Source organism: Syngnathoides biaculeatus, chromosome 7 (genome assembly GCF_019802595.1).
Source record: "Syngnathoides biaculeatus isolate LvHL_M chromosome 7, ASM1980259v1, whole genome shotgun sequence".
Taxonomy (NCBI): Eukaryota; Metazoa; Chordata; class Actinopteri; order Syngnathiformes; family Syngnathidae; genus Syngnathoides; species Syngnathoides biaculeatus.
The window spans coordinates 23635447-23647456 of NC_084646.1; the positions used below are offsets into that span (position 1 = coordinate 23635447).

Sequence of the window (12010 nt, forward strand, 5' to 3'; positions counted from 1 at the left end):
TAAAGGTTTCATCAACAAAAAGACAAACATTGTGCTTAAAAAAACAGTATAGGAGAATGGGAAAACTGCACTCAAATAATGTCAATTAAAATTTAAGAATGCAGATAAAAGTTCAACAATAACTGTACCTAAGTAAATGTTTAAAAAAAACACTTCCTAAAGATTAAATGTATATAAATATATAGGACTTAAAGTGAAACCAACAAGAACAACAATACAGTTTGACACGTCACAGAATCAGGACCATGTAGAAGGTAAAACTGTTTAAAACCATACCAAAACCTTACCTCAATCATTCAGAACTACATTATTCTCAGTCTTTGCACTCGTTATCTTGAAACATCCATCCATCCAGCCATTTTCTTCCACTTATCCGGGCCAGTTGCTTTAGCAGGGAAGCTCAGACTTCCCTCTACCCACCCATTTCATCGAGCTTGTCCGGGGGATCCCGAGATGCTTCAGGGCCAGCAGGAAAACAGAGTCTCTCCGGCGTGTCCTTGGTTGTCCCCGGGTCTCCTCCCGGTGGGATGTATGTGGAACACCACAGCAGAGGGTGTCTGGGATATTCAAACATATTTTTAATGTATTTAGGAACAAAACACAAAAAAATTGTTTGGTTGCACTTTAAGTTACATGCAACTAAACTGTACTATTCTTTTAAGTACCATTATCAGATTATCACATTTTTGTCATGATCCTGCCGCTCCAGCACGAGCTGTGCGGGTGTCCGCGCAGGTGCGCTGATTGGAAGGTGCACACCTGCGCCTCATGCAGCCTGATTATGCTGTGGATTTATATGACCGCGATGACAACTGTCCGGCGCCAGTTCGTATGATCTTCATGTCCCGTTCGTGTGCTCCGGTATCCCTGATCGAACCTGTGTGACCTTCGTCCGTTCTCCGACCAACCTTGTAAGCCCGACTCCTTCGTTACTTCTGCCTGCTTTGATTGTTCTCCTGTGGACTGACTCCTGCCTGCCCGCTCACCTGCTCTCTTCGCCCGACGTCCCAACTACGGCTGCTGCACCGGACTGCCTGCTCGATCCCCTACCTCTGCATATAATAAACGTGTCTCTTCTTGAACTACCTTGCATCTTCCGAGTTCCTGCATTTGGGTCCTACTCTCGTTCCGATGGGACGTGACAGAACGAACTGGCCATCACAGGACCCAGCAGGAAAGACCCGGCGTCGCCGGGACCGACGCAAGGTAGACCGTCTGCCGGAGGACCAAGCCTGTCCGATCCGGGTAGGCTCCCTGATGTCCTCCGCTTCCGTGTCTTACGCTCCGCCAGCGAGGTATGAATACGTCCCGAACACGACCCGTCCGGCTCCTCATATTCTTCTGGACTCTGACTTTTCGGAATATGAGGAGGACCGTGATTTGTATGACCGGCTGCCGGAGTACGACTCCGATTATTCTGATTATGAATCTGCTCGTCCGATCTTTCATCCCAGTCAGTTTGTTTCACCTCCCCGCGTTTCCAGCACCCGAGCGTCTTCGCCCGGTAGGTTTAAGTACACCAGTCCGTATGAGGGAACCCGCTTGGCCATCTACCCGGGACCTCCGCGTGGCGGCCAGAGGAGACGCCCCGTCCGGGCGCTCCCCGGTGCCTCCCGCTGCGCGGCAACTAAGACATCGTCCTCTCACTTTTCGCCGGCAACGGCGAAACCGGCAGACCCGCAGCTGGTGGCGAAGCTTCCAGCCCAGAGGGAGGAGGAGTCACCAAATCACGAGGCGTTCCGCCGCGAAATGCGGGCGGAGATAGAGCGGCAGAGCGCGGAATTGGCGGCTCTCACGGCCCAGGTCCGGCAAGGATTGGCGAACCAGCGGAGCTACGCTGACGTCGCAACGGCGACGGACTTGCTGCTGATGCAGGTTCACGTGTCAGTTTCGACTGACTCTCTGCCTACTCTCGTTCACGTTGCCGTGGAAACCGACCCGCCACCTCGTCAAGTGCACGTCGCAGTGGGTACGGAATCGCCACCTCGCCAAGCGCACGTAGTTGTGGAAACTGACCCGCCTCCTCGCCATTCCCACGTCGAGGTTTTGGCTGTTCCGATCAGAGTTCACGCAGCAGTTGGAACTGACTCCCGAGACACGCCCACGTGTCAGTTTCGACTGACTCTCTGCCGACTCTCGCTCACGTTGCCCTGGAAACGGATTCGCCACCGCGCCACGCCCACGTTGCTGTTTCAACGGATGCACTGCAAGCTCACGTGGCAGTGGGGACCGACCCAATGCCGCCTCACGTTGCTGTCCAGGAGGTGGCGACGTCTCCACAACCGCTTCTCGTCCGTGCTCTGGAGTACCAGTGGCAACCGGCCCGCGGACGCTCCACACTCGTGCTCTGTCGGCGACCGGCCCGCGGTCGCTCCCCGTTCCTGCTCTGTCGGTGACGGGCACGCCCATACGTTCCCGTCCAGGAGGTGGCGACGGTGACACTGACGCTGCCTTCTCACGTTCCTGTCCAGGAGGCGGCGACGGTTCCCCAGTCGCCTCACGTTCCCGCCCAGGAGGAGGTGGAGGTGGAGTTGGTGATGCTGCCTCCGCCTTCTCACGTTCCTGTCCAGGAGGGGGCGATGGTGTCGCCGCCTTCTCACGTTGCCGTCCAGGAGGGGGCGATGGTGTCGCCGCCTTCTCACGTTGCCGTCCAGGAGGGGGCGATGGTGTCGCCGCCTTCTCACGTTGCCGTCCAGGAGGGGGCGATGGTGTCGCTGCCTTCTCACGTTGCCGTCCAGGAGGGGGCGATGGTATCGCCGCCTTCTCACGTTCCTGTCCAGGAGGGGGCGATGGTGTCGCCGCCTTCTCACGTTCCTGTCCAGGAGGAGCTGGGGAGTTCTGTGGAGCCACCCTGGAGCTGGAGACACTTCGGGATGGTGGCGGTCATGGCTGTGGTCCTTCTCTCCATCATCCTATTTGCTCCAGATGGCTCCCAGCCGCTTCATGACCTGGCCTCGTTGGTGACCAATCCACGGCTGCCTACTGACCAAGCCTCGGTGGGGACCAATCCCTGGTCGTCTTGCAACGACGGGGTGGGAGGTTCTCGTCCGGAGCAGTGGCCTGCCTCGTTCTGGTTCCTGCTTCGCCGTTTGGTTCCTCACAGAGGTCGTCCTCCTGACCTGTCCACCCGGACGCCTTGTGTTTGGTGGCCTGGATGGCCACCAGACTGGGGTTCGGGGGGGGGGGGGGTGCCCTCCTCCGGACACCCCTTCCGCCCACCCCTGCCTGTGTTAATTATTGTCTGTTTTTTCGTTTAGGCACGTCTGGGAGCCGTGCGTTTGAGGGGGAGGGGTACTGTCATGATTCTGCCGCTCCAGCACGAGCTGTGCGGGTGTCCGCGCAAGTGCGCTGATTGGAAGGTGCACACCTGCGCCTCATGCAGCCTGATTATGCTGTGGATTTATATGACCGCGATGACAACTGGCCGGCGCCAGTTCGTATGATCTTCATGTCCCGTTCGTGTGCTCCGGTATCCCTGATCGAACCTGTGTGTACCGACCTTTGTCCGTTCTCCGACCAACCTTGTAAGCCCGACTCCTTCGTTACTTCTGCCTGCTTTCATTGTTCTCCTGTGTACCGACTCCTGCCTGCCCGCTCACCTGCTCTCTTCGCCCGACGTCCCAACTACCGCTGCTGCACCGGACTGCCTGCTCGATCCCCTACCTCTGCATATAATAAACGTGTCTCTTCTTGAACTACCTTGCGTCTTCCGAGTTCCTGCATTTGGGTCCTACTCTCGTTCCGATGGGACGTGACAATTTTGAGAAGCATTTTTCAGGAGGTTACGAGAAATGCAAATATTCAAGTTCAGTGGTGCCTTGAAATCTTAGTGACCAGACTTCCTAGTTTTTCGAGAAACTAGCTGTCGTTTGGCATTTATTTTTTAATCCAGTAGAAATTTGGAGTACAAGCACTACTGTATATAATGACAGTGAACTCAGCAACAAGCAACAATTTGTGAGTGGAAAAAAAATGGATTCAAGCTATTTATTAGCACTCCAAGTTGGAGTTTATTGTCAAAAACTAAACAAAAAGACAAATCAACCACATGTACAGTATATAAAACTATCAGACACTTGTCTGGTATCTTACTGCTAACAAACGATGCAAAATGTAATTGTTGGGCTCACCTATAACAATGGCTTTGCAGTGTCATAACCTTAAAAAGAACTGATATTTCAACACAGGTAGTGTAGCAACACATGTAAACAGATATAATAATATTCCCAGACAAATAATGTCTATCCTCTGTTGAAAAAAACTATATACACACATACATATGTATATATAGCCACCCATACATCCATTTTCTTAGTCGCTTATCCGCATAAGGCGTGGTGGAGCCTATCCCATCTGTCAACGGGCAGGAGGCGGGGTATACCCTAATTGGTTGCCAGCCAATCGTAGGGAACATAGAGACAAGCAGCTGCACTCACAATCACACATGGGGGCAATTTAGAGTGTCCAATGGACCTTTCCAACCTGTCAATCACTTGTACTATAATAGTCACTCAGATAGCCCTATTGTCTTAACCCCTGGCTTGACACGCCACTCTCGCCATATTGTCCCACAAGCAATGCTGGTTGTCAGAAGCGTGCACTTGGAAAAGGTAATGTTATGAACAAAATGGTCTTCAGACTCGCTTGGGTAACGCGCAATTCTGATGAAAGATATCCGGCTAGGTTACAAAGGGCCCAGTTGATTCATTTTCCAAAGCCTAAAACACAGTTGACGAAGTGTCTCCAATGGATTAAAGCGTGTGGAAGACCTCAACTAAATGTGAATCCTATCAACAAACACAAGGCTGTATGTTCGAAGGTAAGTAAGGAGAAGTAACTTCTCTGAGTTTGATTTAATTATTATCAGTGCTTTAATCATTGCAGGAGGACAACTATCACTTTGTTAGTGTATCACTGACCTGCTGAATGAAGTGTTCATGTTTTACGTGGGTTAGTGATACGTAAACGCACAATGTCATGCAAGAGAAATGTCTATTTTCCCATTTGTATCACGTTAAGCTTTTAACACTGAGAACTGAGTTCAATTACGAGCCAAGTCAAATGAGTACACCCACTCACTTACAAAGACTACAATGATATTATGCATGATCTTTCCAAGTATAAAGTACTCACCCTGCTTTACATGCACAGTACGATTCCACAATTTTATGCTGTTGGATTTCAATATGAAGTTCGTGAGACGTCAAACTTTTTTGCATCGATCGTGAATGTTTCACTGTAACGCCGACATTGCGTCCTGCTCTGTCCAAAATCTTAATTCTGTGTACATATGCTTGCGTGAAATAGTTGAGACCTCTCTGTAGATCTCTCTTGGACAAGTCTGACGCATTTGGCAAAAAAACATACCCTAATATTATCTGAAATACGCGATAGAGAATCCAGTTTAAACCTGTTATGGTCAGTCGCGATTTTGGAAGATTGTGGGTCATGGCAACTGTAGCTAAGGGCGGCGCAGCTGAAGATCCGCAGTGGGAAAGGTCCATTAATGTTGCATGTATAGGGGATGTGGGAGGAAACAGGAGTGCCTGGAGAAAACACACGGAGGCACTGGGGAGAACATGCAAACTCCACACAGGCAGGTCCGATATCAAACCCGGGATCTCAGAACTGTGAGGCCAATACTTTCCAACTGATCCACCGTGCCCAAATTTTCGCATGCCTTTATAAAATTAAATCTGGTACAGTGCAATTTGTCCATTAAACACAACATAAACTGTAGTATTTGGGGGCGGCCGGAACGGCTTCATGGGATTCCGAATCATCTTGATAGGAAAAGATAATAAAATGCGACCATAGCAAATCATACCATACCATACCATACCATGCAGATTTATGTCAGGAAAACAGGATGACTAACGAGAAAGAAAACCCCCTTCAACCTGTTTCTGTTCACAGTTCCCTTTGCCCCGTTTCCTCTGTGAAATATCCAGCCTTGGGACCGGGACCTGTACTCGGATAATTACTGGAAACCTCCATGGGGGCAGGGAATCCGCTTGACCGTCAATGCTCCTTTCTTTGGACCTGATTGGGCCGTAACAGCAGCCCTGTTGCGCCTCCATTGGCCCAAAACCACATCAATCTGGTCATTTCCAGGTCCCCCCTCAAGTTTGAAACTTTTTTTTTTTTTTTTTACAAGCTAGAGTCGGGTTTCACCTAAACAAGCTCTGGCAACCGATCTCACTGGCGGCCGAGGGAATAAAATACTCTTTGAATAATTCACACATGTATGCCCAGCGTAGGGTTATAGCGAGAACAGCCAGAGGAGCACCCGAGACGACAAGCAACGGGCGGGCGAACATGCTGTGAAACACCGTTCGCCGCTGCCTCGCCGGGAGGGATGAAGACCAGATAGAAAGAGTTGAGATAAGTTTGTCTTGTGGCCGTCTGAGCGCTCTTGAGTGGATACAGACAAGGTGAGTCTTAACTCCTGGGGCTTTTAACGAAACAGTTCATCAATAGGCTGAAAACGCCTTCTTGTTGTTCGGCAACCGCTGTCAAACGAAGCCCACTTTGGACACAGTCGATTACTTTGAACGGGGTGGGGGCGGTTTTTGTGTTTTGTGGCAGATTTTACAGTCAACGGTACTTTGTAAGCATTTCGACCAGGACGAGGATCCTTGAAATTGCTACCGTGTAACTATATTACCGTACGGGAGCCAAAGTCATATAGTTGTTTGACTGCTGAGAGGCAAACAAAACCTCCTGTGAGTTAAGTATGTGAAACCTTAAAACGAATCTTTTCTCCATGTTGCTTTTTTGTGTGTCATACACCTTTGTTTCACATAGATTACTAAGAGTGAAGCATATTTACACTGATAAGAGTTTGTATCACTTTGCTCAGAGACAAGCATTTACTTTAATTTTTTTGTGAGTCAATAACTTCTACTGTATGGAGGTTGACAAGCAAGCATTTGTACAAATGCTATTGTGCAGTGAAAACTCTTTCAATATATGAATTGCCAAGAATTGTACTTTCACACCTGTCCTTTTAGTTTTTAAATAGGTTAGGGCTACTGATAATAGTCAAGCATTAAGATCAAAACAGTTGTGTGTCCAGTCTTTGTTTTATGTTGCATGTCATTTTTGGGGGAGGACTGTTGAGAGTCAAGAATCACATAAGAATTAAAATGCCTCAAAGAAAAGGGTTAGGTGTGACCTTTCCTTTGAAGTATTCAAAGTGGTCAAATGGGAAAACATCATTGCAGTACTTGGATGTGACGCATATGTGGGATTGTCATGATGGGCTGCCACCTCAATTCTCAGGATTTGCATGCAGTTTGTAAAGGAAGTGCATGTGCTGGGTAGAAGGTCATGTCCAAACGATCAGTTTGATTGTAAGGACCTAATAAGTGTTTGAAAGGAAGAAGGAAGTGGGGGAAGAAGAAACTCAATAACTTGTGTTGCATTTTAGGTGGTGACTACAAAAGGGGTTTGCCTCACAATCGGCCCCCACGTTTGTATAGGAGTTGTTTTTCAAAATAAAACCGCATGTCATTGTCAAATGGCTTGCCAAATTTCACATTATGTACAATTTTAGACTGCAATATTTCAGACAGGATCGTACAAAAGGAAAGTACATATAGATTTGCACACGGGTGTTGGGTTTCACATTAGGCATTAGAAGGTGCTCACCGGAAGCAGAGGAAATTCAGAAAAAGACTAGTTTCAAATAAGCGTCCTTGCAGTCACAGGGAGGCTAATTCACTCTGTATCCACTAAGACTAAAAGACTGAGACGTGTTTTGAAAACACTGATATGTTTTGTAACACGTTGCAGTGTTTACAATGTAAAGCTTGGCTCCAGAACAAGGCTCCAGTGTGAATGAATGGCTTCAGTGTTCAGGCCAGGGGTCTGGGCAACTTAGAGCCCACGTTATCTTGTAAAGCTTCCACCGACAACTCTGATGAATGATGAGTTTGGATTGAATCTTTGGACTTTTTGTGTCACTTGCATCATTGGTTTCAACGGTGAGGAGTTTCACAATCTCTCTTTCAATTTCTCCGGCTTTATTTTGGTGGTTACTGGTTGTTTTAATAGTAAGGAAGTCACAATGTCGAACAAAAAGTCACAAGAGTTAGAAAGGGATTTCAACATCTGAAAATGATAAAAGTATGAGCCAACAATTTTAAAGCGGTCACAGAGGAACAAATGCCAAAAAGCCCTACTTCCAGTTCCTTAGTTGAACACATTTGAGAGGAAATGTTCACATTTCTTTTCAAGAGGCTCATGTAGTTGTTTATGATAGTGATTGGCATAATAACAATGAATTGTATTTAATGGGGGCGACACGGTGGATCAGCTGGTAAAGCGATGGCCTCACAGTTCTGAGGTCCCGGGTTCAATCCCAGACCTGCCTGTGTGGAGTTTGCATGTTCTCCCCGTGGCCTCGTGGGTTTTCTACGGACACTCCGGTTTCCTCCCACATCCCAAAAACATGCAACATTAATTGGACATTCTAAATTGCCCCATGGTGTGATTGTGAGTGCGAATGTTTTTCTCAATGTTCCCTGCAATTGGCTGGCAACCAGTTCAGGGTGCACCCCGCCTCCTGCCCGTTGACAGCTGGGATAGGCTCCAGCACTCCCCGCGACCCTCACGAGGATAAGCGGCTAAGAAAATGCATGGATGGATGGATGGATGAATGGATGGATGGATTGATGTGTTTAATGGAGTACTTGGCTGCAAGTCTCCCATCCCATTCAGTGTTTACTCATTAATTGTGAATGTCAACTCGGCATATTCGGGGGGGAATTGCCATCAATAGTTAAGGCATTTGTTTGCAAATGCTAATGTTTGTACTGTACTTTGAGCTTTTGTACTGGATGATTTTTTTTCATTTTATATTTTCAAGATAAAGTTACCAAATTTAACCAGCCGTACAATTATGAAGTAAGTGTCTGTTTCCCATTTATCCCATGACATTTTAAAATTGTGAAAGTAGGATACAGTTCAGCGGAAATGCAGTTAATCTTCTTATTTTAGATTTCATCCATGCCCACTTTTAATGAGCTTTTTCATTTACCAATATTAAGACTAGATTTGTGTTTTAGCTTCCCTTTTTTTCCAGGCAATACATAACTCTGGAAGACCATAAAGAATGACATGCAATTATAAGCCATTAAGTCTAAACTGAAGCTGGTTGGTGGGTCTCCTCTGAATCACTGAAGATCCACCCCTCTGAGCATCTTTATGAACTTGACAATAAAGTCACACCACCATACTGTCCTCATGTGGTGTTATTAATGTCATTAAAAGCGAGAAGCTGTGAAAGTGCTGTGGTAGTAACACTTGAGATATTGTTGTTGTACCTCAGGACAGTGCAAGGTAACTTATTGACCAGACAAGGAGAGGTGTTTGACCCAGTTTTACGAGCTTGCAAAGTTCAGATGGCCTCCTGTTTCCCTGGAAACCCAAAACACTCCCTTATACACTGGCCACTGAATTGTTTGGAAAAGAATGAGTGGGAGATACCAGTCAGTCCTCCGTCACACCACCTTACTTGGTTAGACAAACGTATCAAAATGTTGGTCCAGCTCATGTTCAAACATAAGCTCTTTTAACTGACTTTTCTCCACAGCTGTTTTTTTTATGAGCTGCTCCAACTGGTTCTGGTCATCTCATTTTACAGAGTAGAGGTGTGGGACTCCAATGTGCCAGCAGAAGCAGTAATATTAATTCATTAGCTTTTCAAAGTCATCGGAAATTAGTCTTAGAAAAGAGTTGTTAAATTGATCATTCTCAGATATCAGAGTGCAATTTTCTCAAAGAACATCACTCCAGGCTATTCTCATTGGGGAAAAAATGTTTACACTCATTTCACTTCTGGTTTAATCCAGTGACACAAAGGCCCGTCAAGTTAGCGCTTTGAAACGGAATAGAAAAGTTCAAGCAGTACAAAAAAAGATGCATTAAACTTAATCCATTCTTTAATTTGATATACTGCTTGTTATCATAAGGGTTGGGAGTTTGCTGGAGCCTATCCCAGCGAACCTCAGGCGAAAGGCAGTTTAAATCTTAGACTGGTCACCAGCCAATCAGTGGAACAATCTTGACTGGATAAAATTTCTGTTTGTCGTAACCATAAACTTGTTAAAAGTAAACTGGCAAGCTTTTGGGGGACGCTGAAAGTCACGTCTCACCGGCTTCAACAAGAACAACCTGCAGTGCATTTTTTTGGGCTCATGTAACATTTTTAGTAACCTCTTTGAAGGCATTTGTTTGCCACACACAATCGTGGCTGCCACTGCTATCTTCATCTAGTTATCAGTTTGAAGCTTTGACAAGAGATTTCATGCGTGTATTATGGCAAATCCAGCTGTCATGGTGGATTTGATATTTGAGCTATTGGACAATTTTCCTACATGGATTATCTGAGGAGAAATGATGAGTAAATCTTTTGTAATACTGTACTACATTCTGATGGCTTTGACTATCAAATAAATTTGTTTTACTCAATGAAATCTTTCTTCCAAAAAGAAACAACATTCCAACAATCAATTGAACAAATAAACATTTACTTCCTTGTTTAAAAAAAAAAAAAAAAAAAAAGTTACTTCTAAAAGCCAGGGAGTCTTAGGCCCTGAGCTAGACTCGCCAACTTAAAATGTGAAACAACTGAATAATTCTTGTTTGGGCAAAATCTCGTACATTCAACAACATAAAATATTCTCACTGGTTCCACACCAAAGTTTAAGAACCATTTTGGATGTCATATAAGTTTGATCCGAATTCTCCCGATTCCTTCTTGGCACTCACATCTATCAAAATTCACACGATAATATTTTTAGTGTCAGTTAACGACCATTGATTTAGTATTACCAGTTGCTGCTGAAGCACAACAGCAATGTGACCTTTCTTTACCGATCTATTAACCAATTTAACAAATTAGGCTGTGAGGGCCGGAGGTGAGGTAAAATTACTCATTGTGTGACGGGCTTTTGCAATGTCCTTAATTAAAATGTCATTGGTTTAGACATCAATCATTACTCCAGCACCAGAGTGAGATCTATTTAATGTAAGGGTCGCATTGTTGGTTATTTTTTAAAATAATGTGGAATTCAAAGGTGAACTTGGCAGTCAACGAATGGAAAATATACTAATTGCATTGTGTGTCAAAGCAAATCAGGCAAGTGTGAATATTTAAATGGAAGAACAAATGTCAGAATGTTTTTTTTTAGGGCCCAAGCCATTATGGTTTATTATTATTATTAGTATAAATGGACATTTAGTCTTTTTTTTCCCCTAACATTAGGAACATCAGCTTGCAGCCACTGTCATGCACAGGATGCTGCTGCTCACATCCTAGCATCAACTTGTTGCAGCAGACCTCCCTTACTTGCCCTTGGGTCTATTTTGGACCAAATCACATGGCTGAATTATTAATCAGTGAGCCATTATATGCTTTTGTTTTAATTATTAATCTTTCACTGGAGTGTGGCAGATCATGAAAAAGGGGAAAGGTGTCTGATTCAGTTCATGTAAGACTTGACAGACTGTGTGGGAAGATGAGAAAACAGCACATAATCATCATGCTGCATTCAAATCACGCATGTTGAACAGTGCCCACATGTGAACACTTTTGAAGTAATTGCATGAACATTGCAGTGGTGGATGGATGTGTACATATCCTGCCTTATGCAATGGTTAAAAACATCTGTGGACAAGCCTGTGACAAAAGTTGACGACAGATGAAATTTTAGCTCACTCTCATCCGCATATCCTGCGATTGGTGACGCTTATTTGAGTGCTCACTTGTGAACACAAAGCACGGATGCACCTTTTATATAACTAGCACGATTGTCTATTGTTTCGTTCTGAGTGGAGGGGGGATTATGTCATTCAGCCGGGGCAGAAGTTTGTGGATGGGTGCGTTCTCATTCAGAATTTCTCGCTAAAACTTTAATCATGATCAAACATTCTGGGTCACTCGCAGTGGTCCTAATCATTGTATTTGTTAATTCATTCATTCTCTTTCAGTCACGCTTATCCT

At 45.6% G+C, this 12010-nt stretch overlaps 1 protein-coding gene across 1 annotated transcript in view; it reads left to right on the forward strand.

Moving 5' to 3' along the window:
• Window positions 1-6038: 6038 nt before the first annotated feature.
• The window catches only part of tnfaip8l1 (tumor necrosis factor, alpha-induced protein 8-like 1), a 32455-nt gene continuing 26483 nt past the window's right edge, over window positions 6039-12010 (forward strand). The window contains exon 1 of the mRNA XM_061826290.1: window positions 6039-6434. The gene's annotated coding sequence lies outside the window, so the exon portion shown is untranslated. The remainder of the gene's footprint in view (window positions 6435-12010) is intronic.